The 18,941-nt window shown below is 38.4% G+C and overlaps 1 protein-coding gene across 3 annotated transcripts in view; it reads right to left on the reverse strand.

Moving 5' to 3' along the window:
* Positions 1-18,941, reverse strand: part of kank3.L (KN motif and ankyrin repeat domains 3 L homeolog) — a 54,584-nt gene that overhangs the window by 21,682 nt on the left and 13,961 nt on the right. The window contains exon 1 of one of the 3 annotated variants that reach the window (XM_041562012.1): positions 6,389-6,412. The exons of the other annotated variants lie outside the window; for them this stretch is intronic. The gene's annotated coding sequence lies outside the window, so the exon portion shown is untranslated. Of the gene's footprint in view, positions 1-6,388; positions 6,413-18,941 lie in introns of those variants that run through there. 3 annotated transcript variants of the gene reach the window in all.

The following is an 18,941-nucleotide window of genomic DNA, read 5'->3' on the forward strand; positions in this document are numbered from 1 at the left end:
ATTAAGGATAAAATATAAGAAGCTTATTTTACAAAGTACAATTTGCAAAGGACAATTTTCAGACAAAAATTGTATATAACCTGTATCAGAAAAATCCAAATATTTGGCTTTTACGTTTTTAAAAATGTTTACATTTATCACATGACCAGTTATGTGATTGGTAAACTGCTTTATCACTGTGCCAAAATGTTAAATGTGGAGATAATCAGGGGCAAGTGTACACTGGCGCATATTCCAGCAACAACTCACAGTCGCATAAACCATGCTGGGAAATCTGTAATGAAATCAGTTGTGACAGTCATGAGTAATAGAAGGCAGTGGGAATAATCCAAATAATGCAATAAGCAGCAGAAGAAACTGCCCAAGCTAGGGTTGCCACCTTTTCTGGAAAAAAATACCGGCATTCCTATATATTTAACTTTTTCTCTGTTAATAACATTGGGATCAACCATAATTTTTACCGGCCAGGCCGGCAAAATACTGGCCAGATGGCAACCCTAGGCCCAGCATGTAATGTAGTTTATCATAGTATGCTAACATTTAACCAGATGGCCTATATCATTGCTTTTCAAAAACAAGTATAACTATGAGATGTAGATTAAGACAACAAAAAATCACACACTCAAAATGCTACGATCACCCTCCCTAACCAACAAAAACTAGCAGGCACCAAAGTAACCAAAACATTTTCCATTTTAACTTCTATCTTTTAAACAACTTTTTCAATATCTGTTTGGTCGGGGTCAATTGCGGGTGTGGGGTTGTAGGTCGCTGGCATAATCCTTCTTTCCTCAAACCTTGCACTCTTTCTTCCGTTCTAAGGGGCCATGGGTTTGTGGCTTTTTAGGGTATGATAAGCCTCTTTGGAGAATAGGGCAAGGTTAAAAAACTAGGCCACAGTCCCGGTTACCCTGTCCTGCCTACAACTTTGTGGTGTCCCAGATTAGAAAAATACCAAGAAGTTAGTTTATGGGACAATTCCACCCTCTATCCATTTTTTCCAATTTCCCTGACTATTCTAAGGATTTTAGCTGTTTGGTGTTTTTTAACCTACTTTCATTAGGGATGCACCGAATCCGGGATTCGGTTCGGGATTCGGCCTTTTTCAGCAGGATTCGGATTTGGCCGAATCCTTCCACCAAGCCGAACCTGAATCCTAATTTGCATATGCAAATTAGGCGCAGGGAGGGAAACTGTGTGACTTTTTGTCACAAAACAAGGGAGTAAAAATGTTTTCACCTTCCCACTCCTAATTTGCATATGCAAATTAGGGTTCGGTATCTTCGAAATCTTTTGTGAAGGATTCGGAGGTTCGGCCGAATCCAAAATATTGGATTCGGTGCATCCCTAACTTTCATGCATGGCCATTTGATTTATTTAATTAATTAACTTGTCATTTGAGTAATTTCAAGCATAATCACTTATAGCTAGCACTTTATAGCTATATGAATTGTACACAAAAGTCTATGGATGAATTATACAGATAGGTGATTGATTGATTTATTTATTTATTGATTGATTTATTTCTTTGAAAAACATATCAACTTATATCGTAATTTATAAACTTTGTATAATCAGTATTTTTCTAATTGGGTATCTCTTCAACAATGGATTAACACTTGCTTTATTTGGCATTTTAAAATTCACAAAGTATTAATTTAGAGGTCAATCAATTTATGGTGTATTTAACCCTTTAACCGTATTACAAACGGGCACTTAGACAATTATATAATTTACTTTATTCAATTTAGTGTTAAGCAAGATTTCTTGCCTTACATGCTTTTTGAACTTTCACCTGTTGTTATAGACGGGTTCTTTTCTCTTCATATTTAACCAAAACAGGCCCCATGTGCAATTGGCCAAACACATTCAGGCTTAATCGTACTTGTCACAGGTTCCTATATACAGTACTTCTTTGCAGAACCTATGTGCAAACTACATTGTTTGATCCACATTCTGGTTTGCCCGGCACTGACGGGCAGGCACAACAGGCAACCCGGCTGGTCACGTCTCAACAACCCTCCACCCCCCCCTCGTGGCCTTGCGCAAACAAGGATGCACATGCAAAGTCGTGCTCAAATGAGGGCGTGCGTGCGCGGCCATGTGTGTTGTGTGCTGTTACTGCTTATACTGCTGGTGTATCTTTAATTAAATTAGGTATTTATCATTTTTACAGATATATAAATCCAGGGACATGCAACGAGAAAACAGAAAACATACATATAATATTCCTTTTATAGCTTAACATACCACAATCACAGAAATTTTACAAATTAATCCATAATAAGCTAAGGCATTGTTAACATCAGCCTTTCTTTGTTTAGTAACAGCTTTTAACATTTAGCCTTTTACTTGGAATTTCTTTTTTATGTTCCAACATTTTTATGAAATACTAAAGAATATTTTATTCTGGCAGTGAACAAATAAATTCTTTTAATTCCGCTCTACTCTGCCCATTATAAATAAACTCTATCCTGCCATAGACTTATTTACTCGCATGGCTGAAGTAAAAGATTGTGAAAGGGGTAAGCCATTTCATAATGTATCCATTGTAATGCAATGTATTTTGTGTGCAATAAGTGTTTCCCCTCTAAGGAATATAGCAATAATCTTTAAAACTGCCCTAATCTTTAGCACAAAAAAATAAATTTTTATAGCCTTACAAAATTGATCTTACAAATTGTGTGATAGCGTTAGAAAATAGGGCTCCATTACCACAAGTCCTATTACGGTCCTCTTTGTCTAACATACAGCAGAACAGGAGATGTATTGGTACTACTCCCTTCTACAAAGCAAACATAGCTTGGCGCCAGAGTGATAAAGATCCTGTTTTATTAGGAACTTGGCCTTTTCTTACTCATTAGAAAGTCCTGTTTGTTTCTGTAACATTTTGACTTCCAGAGCTGCGAATATATACATCTTTAACAGCAACCAAAGCACACTCCATTGTGATTCACTCGCTTTGCTTTTTCTTCGAACTGACACTTTAACTGAGGTAACTGAGGCTTAAATCCTACAGCCCTGTAGCTCTAAGCTACTCCATTCCAAGTCAGGTTGATTTTTTAAACAGTATTTTACCGTAACTAGATTATACAGACACAAATGATTAAAATGTATGATGCAAATGAAATGAGCTGGAGTGTTCAACATGGAACAATTCATTATGATGCCCAAGCAAAACAGCTGCAAGGCTTCTTAATTTGTCTGTGAATATTATTAAAAGGCACGCATACCATGAACAAAAAATTCTTAAGACACCTTAAAGGGGTTGTTCACCTTCCAACATTTTTTTCAGTTTGGTTGGTTTCAGATAGTTCACCAGAAAAAAAGATTTTTTCCAATTGCTTTCTATTTTCTCTGTGTGACCATTTTTCTAATATTGAACTGAAAAGTTTAAAGGAAAAGTTTAGTGTGAAAATAAAAACTGGATAAATAGATAGCCTGTCCAAAATAATGTTTCTGATATAGTTAGTTTGCCAAAAATGTAATGTATAAAGGCTGGAGTGACTGGATGTCTAACATAATAGCCAGAACACTACTTGCTGCTTTTCAGCTCTATAACTCTAAGTTAGTCAGCGACTTGAAGGGTGACCACATGGGACATAACTGTTCATTGAGTTTCAATTGATCCTTAGCATTCAGCTCAGATTCAAAAGCAGCAGTTATGTCCCATGTGGCCCACCCCCACTTCACTCATTGGTTACTGCCTAGTAACCAATCAGTGGAAACCGAGAGAGCTGCACAGCAGGAAGTAGTGTTCTGGCTATTATGTTAGACATCTAGTCACTCCAGCCTTTATACATTACATTTTTGCCTAACTGACTATATTAGAAACATTTTTTATTTTGGACGGGCTATCTATTTACCCAGTTTTTATTTTTATACTGAACAATTCCTTTAATGTGGAACTCCAGCTTCCAAACCAAAATTTGATAAAGAGGCCTACATAACACAGAAACCCATAATATACCCATCACAGTTACCTGTTTCCTCTTCAAAAAGTATGAATAAATGCCATTTTCTATGCTGAAATCTGGCAGGGAAGGCGGGACTAAAACATTGATGTTACAAATTGTAACAAGTTTTTCACAGTTTACAGACAGCATGCAGAAACTACATAACCCACAATGCATTTCACTATGATGTTCTGTTCCGTTCATTGAAATCACATGTGCAGGGGATTGTGTGGTTTAGAGGATGCAGTCTAAGGACAGCTGGCTGTAGATACAAAGTAACACAAAAGTAGAAAGATCAGCAGAAGAGCAGGGGGCTAGGCTTAGAGAACGGTCAGAAACCTTTAAAAATCATGAAAAGTCTGCATATTTTTTAATTGATGTATATTACAAAGTTGAAATTACGTTTACTTTTCCAAAAGCTTATGTTTTTGTGGAATTCCCCTTTTAATTTTTTCTAAAACAGCTCTGGGAAGGGGAGGGTCGCCAACCCCGTAAACTTTTCTAAATTGATACATTTAGTTGATACATTTCTAATCTTTTTCCCTGCTGAGCAGAATCCCTGAATTTCATTAGAGGCAGCTGTTAGAATTGATACAATAGTTGCTAATACTCCAGAGATGCTGCTGAAAAATGTTTTAATGTAATGTTGCAAACAGTTTATAGTCTGTACCTGAATTACTGAGCTGACATTCAGACTCAAACACCAGAAACAGGAACATTTAACTTTAAACTTATATTTTGAAAAAACAGTAAAAAATGGAAAGTAATTGAAAAAAGCATTTATTTCTGGGGAACAATCTGAAAACAACTGAACTGAGAAAAAAAGTCTTTGAAAGGTGAACAACCTCCTTAAATATTACCTTGCAACAATTAACAAGAGGCTGGGGAAAATTACTGACTACTACAGATACAAAGTGTCTACACAAAGTATCAAAGAGTAGAGACATTTACACATTTTCATGGGTAATGAAATAACAGGTCCAAACGTTAGTCTAGTACAAAAGATTGGTCTAGTAACTAAGGGGCTGTCCCACCTCTGACTGTAATCCCCTGCATTGTTCACACATGTAATCCCCCCTGTACTGTTCACACCAGAGACCCAGATGGAAACTGCCCACATTGTTCACCTGTTTACACTCTTACAAACTGCTGGAGGGGCACCAGCACTGTGTCACTGTATGTAGTACATCTTAGAGTGGCCCTGATAGGTTTCCCTGTCTCCTCTTCTGCCTTCCATATGCTCCCTGTGTGTGCCATATGCTACCTGCTCTATGCTAGCTTGGTGTCCCATACTCTGCCTTCCCAATGCTGTGCCTGTGTGTGCCATGCTCTGCTTGTGTGTGCCATACTCTTCCTGTGTGTGCCAAGCTCTGCCTGTGTGTGCTCCGCTCTGCCTGTGGAACATAAGCTTGGTATTTGTTCTGGGGGTTTGTTAGCATTTGAAAATAAATTATTGTTAGGGTATTTAACCATGTGCTGCGGGGGTGCTGTTATCCACAGGGGAGGAGGAGGCATATGGATTTAAGGGTAGGTCTTAATATGACAACTTTTTTCACATGAGTGATAAGTGATATTCCTGCAGTGAGCACCAACATTTGGTTTTTTGGTGTGCTACCACCATTAATGTGGGTATGGTCTTGTGGTAACATGGGTGTGGTTTAAAGTGGGTGTGGTTTAAAAACAGAGATTGGTTAACACTGGCTTCAATTATCAGCCCTCCACCATGTAGCCAAGAAAAATTCCGTCCCTCGGTACCACAGAAGTTGGACAGCAGTGTAGTAACTCATGACAACAAGCAGGTAGCAGTAATCACTTGATAAGCATTTCATTGGTTACTACATGTTAGTCCTGCAAAGATCAGGCTATTTAAAACATCTACAACTAGCAATATTCCAAGAAACCTTTATGATTATTACAATCAACACACATATAAAAATGAAAACAACATTCTGTAGCACTGTGTATTAGAAGGGCATATACATCAATCATACAAATTACATACCTAAACTCACCAATACAGATAATAAAGAAGGTCCTGTTCATCAGAGTTTACAAACGAATCCAATTTTCAGCAGATTTTTTATTCTTCACTTGCAGGGTCTCCAAAAGAAAAATATTGATATAAAGTGTACTATAAAGCTAAAGCTGATTTCAGGAATTTATCATGCAAAATAAAAAGTATTACTGAATGTTAATATGAGGTATGCCTTGAAATGAACATCTGATACGTTGTGGTGAATATATGGTAAGTGAATTCAGCTACTAAACACAAAAAATAAGCCCCGAGTCGACCCTTGTTATCCTGCTATAGTCCTGACCCTTAGCATATGACATTCTTGGTCTTCAATGTGCATATAATGCCAAGTAATTCCCCCATGAGTGTCATTATCACACAAATAACTTGTTGTCTTGCCTTCGAGAGCATTACTTACCCTGCTATGATGTGCAGTCCAAAAGTGACATTTTGGTAACATGACAGGACACAGATTCACTTTAAGAAGTCACTCTGGTTCACACAGTGCCATCTGATAGGACAGTGCAGTTTGATTCAAGTAGATTTTGGATACATGCACAACAACATATTAGGTTGTTACTATGGCTACCAGCCCTGCAAAGCTAATGGAACACCCTCCTTTCTGCAGCTTCAAGTTGATGCAGAAATAAGAAACACAAGAATGCAGTCTTTCAATGATACCCTTGCACAAACAATACAGACAAATGTATTTCCATGTATGTTGAAAGGCATAAATGCACATAATAAGAGCTCATGGGAGCCACAAGCAATAGCTACAACCGTAGCACTTTAAATGTCAGTGTTATAGCATGGCATTATCCATTGGCAAATACAATTAAATTTATGTATTTTTATTTATATAAAAGTGTTTAAAACAAGGTCTATTTTATGTAATATATAGAGACCTACAATGTTCAGGAGTATAGAGTACTTTTAGTTTGTAGAGCCACTATTTGCAGCAATAGCAACTTGTGGGTCATGTATTAAAAGGTGCAAAGTCTTCTACAATTCCAGTCACCTGCAGCATATTGCTTTTAATCTAGGGTTACCAGCTGACTTGAAAATGCAGGAGCTCCTCATGAATGCAAAAAGTAGTAGTGATGTGATGGTCGAGAAACGCTCGACCCACACCCGAACTCACACCCACCAAACCCGCGCCCGCCTGCACCAGGCTTGCCTCCTCCTTTTCTAGACCCGTACTAACCACCCCACCGATGTCATAAAAGGGGCAGGCAGGCGCGGACCTATAAAACCAGAAGTCAGAAGCTCGTCGCAGCGAGGTCGGCCCAAACCAACCCGACCTACAGGTATCAGCCCAAATTCGCCCGACATGCGGGTATTATTTATCCCGAACCCACCTGATCCGCAGGTATCGGCCTGAACCCGCCTGACCTGCGGGTATCGGCCCAGCCTGCACATCACTAATATGCAGGCCTTCACAGGGGGCGGTAGGTCCAGTGTTCCACTGCATCAATAGATACAATTAAAGAAGAAGGAAAGCTGGAGAAATTAAACTTCACACACTACTGTTTCAAACATTGCCACTGCCATATTCTTCTCTCTGCGTCACTTTTCCTCTAGTGCTTCAGCACTGCTGCACATACATTTCATTCTGAACGTGCCATGTCATAAACCACATGCACTTTCAGCCGTCATTGGAAACAAACGAGCAGTATCGCCACATGCATGTACCCTGAATAGACTAATTTATTGACTACAATAAAGATAGACTTTGCAGAACAGCTAAGAATGTATTTTAAAAACGATCACTCCTTCAGAATAACTGACAAATTGCAGAAAGAAATGACTCATAGTAAGTATATATACATGTAACAGGCAATACTTAAAGCCTTTTGCAGGAGCGCTTTGCCAATGAGGCGAGCTGAGGCTGTCGCCTCAGGCGTTAGCGTTCCACTAGGTACCACTAGCTCCCACTACTTTAAGAGCCGAATTTCCAGTTTTCAAACCGGAAATACGTCTCTTCTAGTGCAGAGAGCGCAGTAAGGCGATAGTGTACTGGCCCTCTCTGCCGCCCTTGTGGACCCCCTCAGGTGCAAAAAGGTAAGTGCACGGGGGGGGGGGGCGGAAGCAACCTCTGCTACCTCAAGCGGCGGAGGGGCCAGGCTCGCCCTTGGCCTTTTGATGCAAATATCTTGCACAACTGACTGTGACCAATTTAGTGGTCTTGCAGCTGGACTTGCAATCCTAAATTACCCCTTTTTTCATATCATGGCAATTGGTTGTTTAGTCGATTGGACAGGTTAGAAGATTTCTGTTGGTTAACGATAATATCTCTGCCTGTATTGCCTATCTGACGATATAAATGGGTGACTGTCACTTGTTGGATATAACTTTCATACAATTGCTGTCACGGCCAGAACATCGTCTGATTTGTTCTTTTACTACTTTATCTAATCTGAATAGTAAATTGCAAGTCAGAAGATTGATAAGAGGCTAGAATCTGCACATCTATGGCCAGCTTTACAAACAAATATGAATATTTGCTAAGTATAAACAGAAAACCCATGAAAACGTACATTTGTAGTTAGAGCTGAGAGTATTCTAGAAATGATGCTGTACAAAGTAAGTGCACAACTGCACAATCAGGGATGGGGCCTGCAAAATGTCTGTTGTCACAAGTGAGTGCCCTGGCTTCCTGAGGAAATACTCGTTCTGGGAAGAGACCTTCCCTTTGGAGAGCTCTACATTGTTGTGTGCCTGGAACATGGCTGGGGATTTCCATAAGTATGCAACAAGCTTCCTGACATACAAAGAATTGCATGCAGTGCACACATTAGAAATACTTGGCCAGTTTAATTTTCACTCCAGTTTTTATTATTTCTGTGTCTTTTTATTACTTTATTAACATTCCTCTGCCCTTTTTCTGAATGCATCTGTTAATCTGTTAACTACAGGTTATATATATGATTCCTTTATAGCTTGTCATAAATTTCCCTAAGACGTTGTTCTGACTTTTGTAACCTCGTTGCATGATTCATTAATCATTTCCCCACTTACAGTACATTCAAAGGCATTCCTTTATATCCCCTTATATCCAACTCATTCATACAGTCAGTTGCAAGTAAAGCCACTTTAATTAAAAGTACTTGCGTTGAAAGCGCTCCTTGTACTTCCATATAGTTGCACTCTGCGCCTTCCATTCGGAACTGAGAGCTGCTGAGCCTCTTGATGCAGGCAAAACCTTGGAGTTACCTCTACCTTCTGAGTGGGTGGTAGCTAGAGGGTTACCTGTGCCTAATGAATCAGTGCAGACCTCACTTGTATGACAAACAGCGGAAATGGCACAAAGCGGACTGCCGTTCAATTGTGGCTGGTTTGCAAAATATACATGTGCAGTCAATTTTATGTGCCATTCCCTTTTACGGTCTTCTGTATCTGTGATAGTTTTCCCTGTACTGATATCACGCAATACTTTTTTACATGACATACAGTATATGGCCTGTACATCCAGTTCAACTGCACAACGACCCTACAACACCTAGTGTTTGTGAATAAAGGCACTTTTTGCAGCAGTACTTCTGCGCTTATTTTGTATCCATACCTATTACTGGATTTAATGGAATTTTGGCTTTGGATGGAAGCAAGGTATTGGGCTAATAGAAGTGGATTTTGAAGGGTGTTTATACCATGGTAATCTGACTGACCCTACAAGGCACAGTAGCCTTAGTAGTTGTTGCAAATATATTTTTAACATGATACAAGAAATATTCAGTTCAGTACCCTTGTAAATAGTGTTCAAGCACACATAATTTTGAATTTTTTTTAGAACATATACTTGAATAAGCCCTTGTATCCATCCAGTTAATCATGTGGTGCATTCCAGTCACCACTGTACTGAATTATGGTGATAATTAACTCTCAGTATATTTAAAAAAAAAGTATTTTTGCAGATTAAAAGGTAAACACTTTTCAAACAGAGCAATATTTAATTGATTTGCAACACGAAAAATACATTCTTGGGCAGAATCACAAGCAAGAATTTTTATGGGGCTCAGATGAGCTGCCCTAAGACTACAACATGAGAGGTGGATTGAACTGTATATACTAAAAATGGCAGGCAAACCAAGATATTACTCTAAGAAGGTCTTCTGATGAAGCACACAATGGTACAAAACACATTATGAGAGACAAGCTCAGTGGCCATGGAGTACTGAAGTACCTCTGTCCTTTTGGTATGCTTGTGCACAAAATAAACATTTCTATTTTTTATATTACTATATGGATCACTTCAAATACAGACTTATTAAAGAACAAAAACGTTTATTACTGTCATCTGGTTTTGGAGTGATCTTTTGGAGTGCCTGTCATTTTAAAGGAAAACTATACCCCCAAACAATGTAGGTTTCTATAAAAAGATATTGCATAAAACAGCTCATATGTATTTATATATATATATGTAGTCATATTCATTTAAATATGCCATTTTCATAATAATATACTTTTCTAGTAGTATGTGCCATTGGGTATTCATAAATAGAAAATTGCCATTTTAAAAAATAAGGGCCGTCCCCTGGGATCATACGATTCACTGTACACACAACAAACCATACTTGTTAGGTCACATGAGCCAATTAACAGACAGAGCTCTGTCTTTTGCTTCAACACTTCTTCCTGTTAGAGTTGTAGTATTTCTGGTCAGGTGATCTCTGAGGCAGCACAGAGACCATCACAAAATGGTGGCTCAAGGCAAGATTAACTTATATATAAACCAGTTTGGTAAGACTCTTAATATGCCTCTTAATATGATGTAAACTATCCGTTACTTAAGTGTTTGTTTTGAGGGTATAGTTTTCCTTTAAGTAGATCCAGAAGGTTTTTAGCACAATGTATTAGGACAGGGCTGTCCAACTGGCGGCCCGCGACCCCCCCCCCCTCATGTGGCCCTCCACATCAGTCTGCCTGCTGTGTCTTTTTACCATATGTAAAATTTAAAATGTATCACTACAGAGATTAACTGGCCCCTGCATTGTCTAAAGATCAAACTAATCCCCTGTATTGTTTACACCTGTGATCCCCCTGCATTGTTCACACTTGTGACACCTCTATTGTTCACTCCGCTAAAGGCCTGTACTGTTCACACCTGAGAACCAGACTGAAACTGTCCACATTGTTCACCTGTTCACACTTTATACAAAATGCTAATGGGGCACCAGCACTGTGTCACTGTATGTAGTACATATTAGACTGAGAGCTTTCCCTGTCTCCTGCTCTGTTCTGTCTTCCCTCTCTGTGTGTCATACTTTGGTTTTTGTTCTGGGGGTTTGTTAGCATTTGAAAATTATTGTTAGTAGCCTCTAAGGTGTGTAATCATATGCTGGGGTACTGTATTAAACACAGGGGAGGAGGAGGTATATGGATTTATGGGTATGTCTTAATATGACTTAGCTTTTTTCACATATGAGTGGCATCCTTGCCAGGGCAGGCACAAGGTAGTTCGGCACCCTAGGCAAGAGCTTGTCCTGCATTACCATTTCCCTTCTTACCATGATGGTTTTTAAATGGTTTTTAAATAAAGAGAGCAAGAAAGTGTACACCACTTTTTCATTTATATTACTGCCCCCTGTACCTGTACCGGCAAGCTCAGCAGCCATTCATCATACAGCCCTCCTGCAGCCATCATATTGCCCTCAATCTTTACCTGTGTCAGCAAAAGCCAAAAATAAATCTGATCACATCATATTGCCCCCAAGTATTTATGTACCTGTGCGAGAGCCCAGCAGCAACAGCAAACATATGGACCCCAAATCTGTACCTGGCTGTGCCAGCAGGAAGCTTCACACTTTACAGTACCGTATATACTCGAGTATAAGCCGACCCGAGTATAAAATTTTACCTACGAAAACTGGGAAAACTTATTGACTCTAGTATAAGCCTAGACACAACTACAGCCCTGTCTCCCAGCAGCGCACATTCTGCCAAAGCGACCCCCCCAGCGATCAACCGGACTTCTTTGCAAAGTTGATGGTGACAGAGAATTGCCAAACGGATTACTGTGTGCATTGTCCCACTACCATGTGCAGAGGGTGCTGTTTGATATTGCCATCACTGTTAATCTTTCATATAACCAACAGAGGGCACTGTGTGATATTGCAGTCACTGTTATTCTTCCATATAACCAACAGATGGCGCTGTGTGATATTGCAGTCACTGTTATTGTTCCATATAACCAACAGATGGCGCTGTGTGATATTGCAGTCACTGTTATTATTTCATATAACCAACAGAGGGTGCTGTGTGATATTGCAGTCACTGTTATTCTTTCATATAACCAACAGAGGGCGCACTGTTATTCTTTCATATAAGCAACAGATGGCACTGTGTGATATTGCAGTCACTGTTATTCTTTCATATAACCAACAGATGGCGCTGTGTGATATTGCAGTCACTGTTATTCTTTCATATAACCAACAGATGGCGCTGTGTGATATTGCAGTCACTGTTAATCTTTCATATAACCAACAGAGGGCGCACTGTTATTCTTTCATACACCCAACAGATGGCGCTGTGTGATATTGCAGTCACTGTTATTCTTTCATATAACCAACAGATGGCGCTGTGTGATATTGCAGTCACTGTTATTCTTTCATATAACCAACAGAGGGCGCACTGTTATTCTTTCATATAACCAACAGAGGGCATTGTGGGATATTGCAGTCTCTCCCCAAGTGTACTGTTGGTATAGGAATGATTAAAAGTGACTGCAATCTCAGCTACTCGGGTCGGGTACCGCTGACCAGAGTATAAGCTGAGGTAGACTTTTTCAGCACATTTTGGATGCTGAAAAACTCGGCTTATACTCGGGTATATACGGTAATAGAAAGAAAGTCTTCAGTGCAACTGTGCAAGGCTGAGAGCAGCGAGAGCCACACCAAGCAGCCCCCCAGCACTCTGCCTCTCTCTGTCATCCAACACATCAGTGACGTCATTGACGCGTGTATGCACGTTGCGGTGCACCGCACAGAAGGAGCTATTACTTGCCGGCAAGAGGGAGAAGAGGAAGGAGATGGATTCCACCCAACTGGGTGACCATTATTACTGAAACAAATTTAAAAAAGTGCGGCCCTCAATGATGGCGCCCTAGACAGCCGCCTACCCCTAATTCCAGCCCTGATCCCTGCAGTGAGCACCAACCATTTGGTTTTTTGGTGTGTCATTAATGTGGACATGGTCTTGCGGTAACATGGGTGTGGTTTAAAGTGGGTGTGGTCTAAAAACAGGGAGTAGCTAACACCGGCTTCCGTTATCGGCCCTCCACCATGTAGATTGGAAAAATTCCGGCCCTCGGTACCATAGACGTTGGACAGCACTGTATTAGGAGTTAGAAGTCAAGTAAAAGCAACAAGCTACTGTATATCTAGATGTATGCAGATACTGAAGCAAATTTAAAGACAAAGTTAAATATTAATTGGTTGCTACTGGCAACTTGGCAAGTTAGCATGTTTTGCAAATCAAATTTTCAGTGAAACAGTAAAGAATGCAGATCCAGTATACAGGTATGGGATTCATTATCCAGAAACCTGTTATCAAGAAATCACCAAATTACAGGAAGGCCATCTCCTGTAGATTTAATTTTAATCAACTAATTCATAATTTTAAAACAGATTTCCCTTTTCTCTGTAATAATAAAACAGTACAATGTACTTGAACACGGCTAAAATATGTGTAATCCTTATTGGAGGCAAAACAATCCTATTGGGTTTATTTAATGTTTAAATTATTTTTAGAAGACTTAAAGGGACTGTTCACCTTTACGATAACTTTTAGTATGTTATAGAATGGCAAATTCTAAGCAACTTTCAGTTGGTCTTCATTTTTTCTTTTTTTAATTAGTTTTTGAATGATTTGCCTACTTTCAAATGGGGGTCACTGACTCCATCTAAAAAACAAATGCTCTGTAAGGTTCCAAATGTATTGTTATTGCTACTTTTTATTAAAGTGGACCTGTCGCCCAGACACAAACATCTGTATAATAAAAGTCCTTTTCAAATTAAACATGAAATCCAATTTCTATTTTTTATTAAAGCATTCATGGCCGTTGTAAGCTCATTTAAAAATCTCAGCTGTCAATCAAATATTGTCTGCCCCGCCTCTATGCCATGGGCATAGAGGCGGGGCAGGCAATTACTTTCACTTTCCATTCAGCACTTCATAGATGTCACTGCTCTCACCACATTCCCCTGTTCTTTTTAACATTTAATTGTGTAGCCAGTGCATAGAAATGGACATCGGGTCCCCCATTCTGGTGCACAAACAAGATTTTGAGATGATGCAAAGCTTGTCTTAAAAACAGTGTCCACAAAATGGCTGCTGCTTGCTTGCTATAATTATTAATTCCCAGACTGAAGGAAACAAGATTCAAATAATTTATACAGTGTAATTAAAGTTCATTTTGCTTGACTAATGTGATAAAATAGGATTTTGAATAATTTTTTTGGGTGACAGGTCCCCTTTAATCATCTTTCTATTCAGACCTCTCCTATTAATATTCCAGTCTCTTGTTCAAATCAGTGCCTGGTTGCTATGGCTATGGACACTAGCAACCAGATTGCTGAAATTGCAATTTGAAGTGCTGATGAATAAAAAGCTAAAAAGCTAAATAAAAAAAAACACAAATAGTAAAAAATTGCAAACTGTCTCAGAATTTCACTCTCTACATACATAACTGAGTTAACTCAGAGGTGAACAACCCCTTTAAATCATGGAGGGCCAAATTAAGGAAAGATCCTTATCTGGAAAATTCTAGGTTCCAAGCATTCTGGATAATAGGGCCCTTATCTGTAATTAAAAGTGGCATGTAAACACATAACAATAGCATACAACTTGCAAGCCACCTTGAAATGTTGCTTTTTGTCAGAACATATTTATTGGGGCATTAGTGCTCAGCATTAATACGCATATGAATACATTAATACGCTATTTTCTGCTCTGGAACTAATTGTTCTAACATGGAGTTTTAACTGTTAAATCTGAAAGGAATGGTAATAGAACTGGCTACTATCCTACTTTTTTACCATCCTTTTATAAATGGGCCTCTTGTTTTTTTCAGATACAGTAAGTACAGTACGGCACTTTTATTCTTAACAACTTTTGGTGTTAAAAATATATTAGCCCCTACCATGCTAACTTACTCCCAGACTGGGATCCTCATATTTCCTTGATTTCCCCCGAGCTCGGACAGTTTTGATGCTTTAGTGTTGTTTCCTTTTTTTTTTTTTTTCTTTTTCTCCCTTTCTTTTCTTTTTCCCTCCCTACCCTTCCCCTTCTTCTGTCTGCTCTTTTTGTTCCCTTTTTTCTTTCTGTTTACATTTATGGAACGCTGATATTGTAAGCAATAAATCGGAAGGGCTTTCCCTTCATTGGGTATAGGTAAACCTGGGAAGCGTATGACTTCTCTTTTCTATTGTAGATGCCATGCTCTTCCCCTTCTTTCATTTTTTTGTACAATGCGTAATATGTGCTGATCTGAGGTTTGTGATAACATTGTGCAGATTTTGTTACGTCGTGACTGTAAACTTTATGTTAAATAAAGAGTTAAAAAAAAAAATATATATATATTAGCCCCAGCCCCCAGAAGCAGCTCCACGCTTCAAGCTTGACTAGCAACTAATGATCTGTAGTACAGTAGACTTAATTTATGCTTAAAAGTAATTAGACCAACTAGGGGATCAGTGGGTTCGTGCACGGCAGGCTGCAAAATTCAAAAATTGTTGCACACCCCCATGTTAGTTGTATGTTGTGCACTACCCTATACTGTTTGGCTGTGCTGTGTTCATAGGGGAGGGCATTAGGGGGTGTCAGTTCTGGACTGGGAGTCGAAATAGGCCCTAACATTCCAATAAAAGAGAGGCACAATCAGCTCTCCACCAGCCCTTTAGTGCTTTAGTACTATGTGAGTATTTGAGTATTTGAGTTTAGTAGTATTTGACCCCCATAATATATAACATTGGAACAATTCAGAGAGTTAGTGACCTGGGCTTTGGAGGTGCACTGGCTAACTTAAGAATTTATATATAAAAACATTTTTAGAGAAAAAAACAAGAAAGAAGTAGAAAACAGAAAGCAGCGGAAAACATCACTATTGTTGGTGTACTATTTTAAAATAATACTTTTTTGATGTTGAACTGCCCCTTTACTTTCAGGACATAGCAGTTACCATTTTATATACTGAATATATTGAAAATATAATTATAGTTAAAATATAATTAGCATTTCAACTGAAATAACTTGGTGATCACTAATTCAGACTGTTCCTACTGCAAACTGCAAGGCATAATTATCACTGTCAATGATCTACTAATTATTGCCTTTAAACAACAATATACATGGAATTAATTATACTCTACAGTGCATGGTTCAACTGCCTACAGAGCTTAAGGATTTTCTAAAAGTATTTTTTGTTTGAATAATAGAGCAAAGGCTTCATTTATTAATGCTAGGACAAGAGGAGATGTTTCAAAAACAAACGAAAAAGCACTGTTTGTTTGTGTTTTACCTTTGCCCTGTGATGTACACCTAGAATTAAATGTAAAGAGTTGTGCTTCCGCCCAATTGTCGGGAAATAAAGGTTAAGGAGCTATGATACTAATATATTGTGATGTTTCTAATTACCTGTTTTTTGATATTTACGTACCACTCTGATACATGTTGTTTTCCTATAAAGTCTTTAGCAGAGATATTGATGTAAAGCGTAACATTCTTGTAATATCTATGTGATCTCTGTAACTGACATGCTGAACAGTGATATGCCTTTTACGCTTCTGCTGTAAGAACTATTATTATTTTTTAATTTTTCAATAAACTACCTGAGTTAAAAAAAAAAAAAAAGAGTTGTGCTTCACTCTGTATGCTCAGACTGACATAATGAAAGATATGATACTGCCACTTTATCTATCTGTGAGTGTATGCCAGTTAGAACCCAGTATATGGCCAAAATGACATAATGCTTGGTAACATGTATACTTTTATCCAAATGGCTTTGGGTGCACACAGAACACAGCACAGCATGCAATTAACTTCAGCAAATTCAGAGCTTTGGTGCCCTGGGGTACCAGAGCAGATCTCTTAAAACATGAATTAATGTATATTGCGCAGTTGGTTATTTTTAGGGATTCTATTTGGACTCCCTGTATGCCGTGGAAGCTGTCCAAAGCAGTTTGCCATCCTTAATATTCAAAGGCTATGTTTTGTGTGCCAGTGGCACTGCACGTGCTCGGTGTACATTGGGCTGCTGTTAAGGAACTAAATTTAGTGGGTTGCTGAAAATTATCAAAACAGGAGGCAGCTATTCTACAGCATGGGTGCCCAAAAGGTAGATTGGGATCTACCAGTAGACCTTTAGCTGGTGATCAGTAGATCTCAAGACAGTGTTAACAAACAGTTTGTCTAAATCACTCTCCTGTTTCATGCTTTTCATTCAGATATTTATTATGTTAGGAAATAATTGTTTGTTAAATATAGCAATATACATTTTCTCATCAATCAAAATTTAAATAATATTTTCCACGGAACAGAAGCTAACAATACTTATATGGATGTAGATCCTAATGGGACAACATCACTAAAAGTAGACCCCACATTAGTAAAGTATGGGCACTCCTGTTCTACTGCTAGACTATTAATTAATTATGGTGCAGAATGAACTGATATCTATGATACCATGTAATCTGAATAAACTACTAATCTAACTTGTATCACATAAACTGTGCATGTGCTTCACGTTGTCAATGAACTGTGCATGCTTTCGATCACTGATCACAACAATCTAAAGGGATGGGGAGCAGATTGTGATGTCAGTAATGACTTATATCTTCAAAGCCTTTTAGTATTTATTTAGATAAGCAAAAGCAATGTGAATAAAAGGAAGACAGAAAAAAGGACTACAATACATGTGTGGGGTTGAAAGTTGGCTTTTGTTTGCTTTTATGGGCATGTTATTAAATTATTGATTAGAAATCAATGGATTAAAATAGAAACAACAGGATTATCTAGAAAAAGTAGGGAACATTACAACTAAGATTATATAGAAGGGGTTTTGGGAAAAAACACGTAGCAATTATTGTGTCAGTTAAGATAGGAAAACATAGAACATTTGTGAATGTGGTATCAGAATTCAGCTGGAGCATATAGAAGGGATCTTTGGAAGGGGCTGCATTGACCCCCATGCACATGAATAACACTTTTAGCTACTGAGGTAGCACTTTGTTATATTCTACGAGGAAGCCAATGGATATGGTTTAAATGTCCTTACAAGAAATTAAATGTGATTTTCATATTTTTCAGATTTCTCTAATATAAAATAGATTTTCTCAGAGGAAATTAAGTATAGAAATAGACAGCATTCTCACTCCCAGACAAATTTCACTTCATACCCCATAACAGCCAATATTTCTGTTGAACAATGAACATACTGTTTTCCCTTCCACGCATCTCTATAGCTGCTTTGTTTTGCCCTGTGCACTAAACGACCGCCCTCCACACTGCCAAGCGACAGAACAGATGTTTGAATAATCACCTCTTTGAAGACATTAAAAGACTGAGCAATCACTCTGATATTTTTAAAAAGTTGAATGCAATCCAGACAAATATGAAGACATGAAAACCTAGAATATAAAAAATTGCAGTCTGTCTTAGCAATGATATGATTGCCTTAATTAAATGTAAAGATCCTGTATGCTGCAGTAGCCAACTATTCAAGTAGCTACATTTTTCCTTTTCCTGATGAATACATCCCAGTGACTAAATAAATAAAAATACAGTACCGATACAGTTGAAAATTAACATAAAAATAGCATAATTACTTAATACAATCTGTGTGCTTCTAAAGGATAACCAAAATCCTGCTTCAGCATAGACAGTACACCTGAAGTGCTCTCCATCTTATTTTCCATAATCCTCTCAAAGAGCTCTTTTTTTAGACGAGAGCTCTTCCAGGTCATTATGCAAGAGCACTG

The sequence above is a fragment of the Xenopus laevis genome, chromosome 1L (genome assembly GCF_017654675.1).
Source record: "Xenopus laevis strain J_2021 chromosome 1L, Xenopus_laevis_v10.1, whole genome shotgun sequence".
NCBI classification, from domain to species: Eukaryota; Metazoa; Chordata; class Amphibia; order Anura; family Pipidae; genus Xenopus; species Xenopus laevis.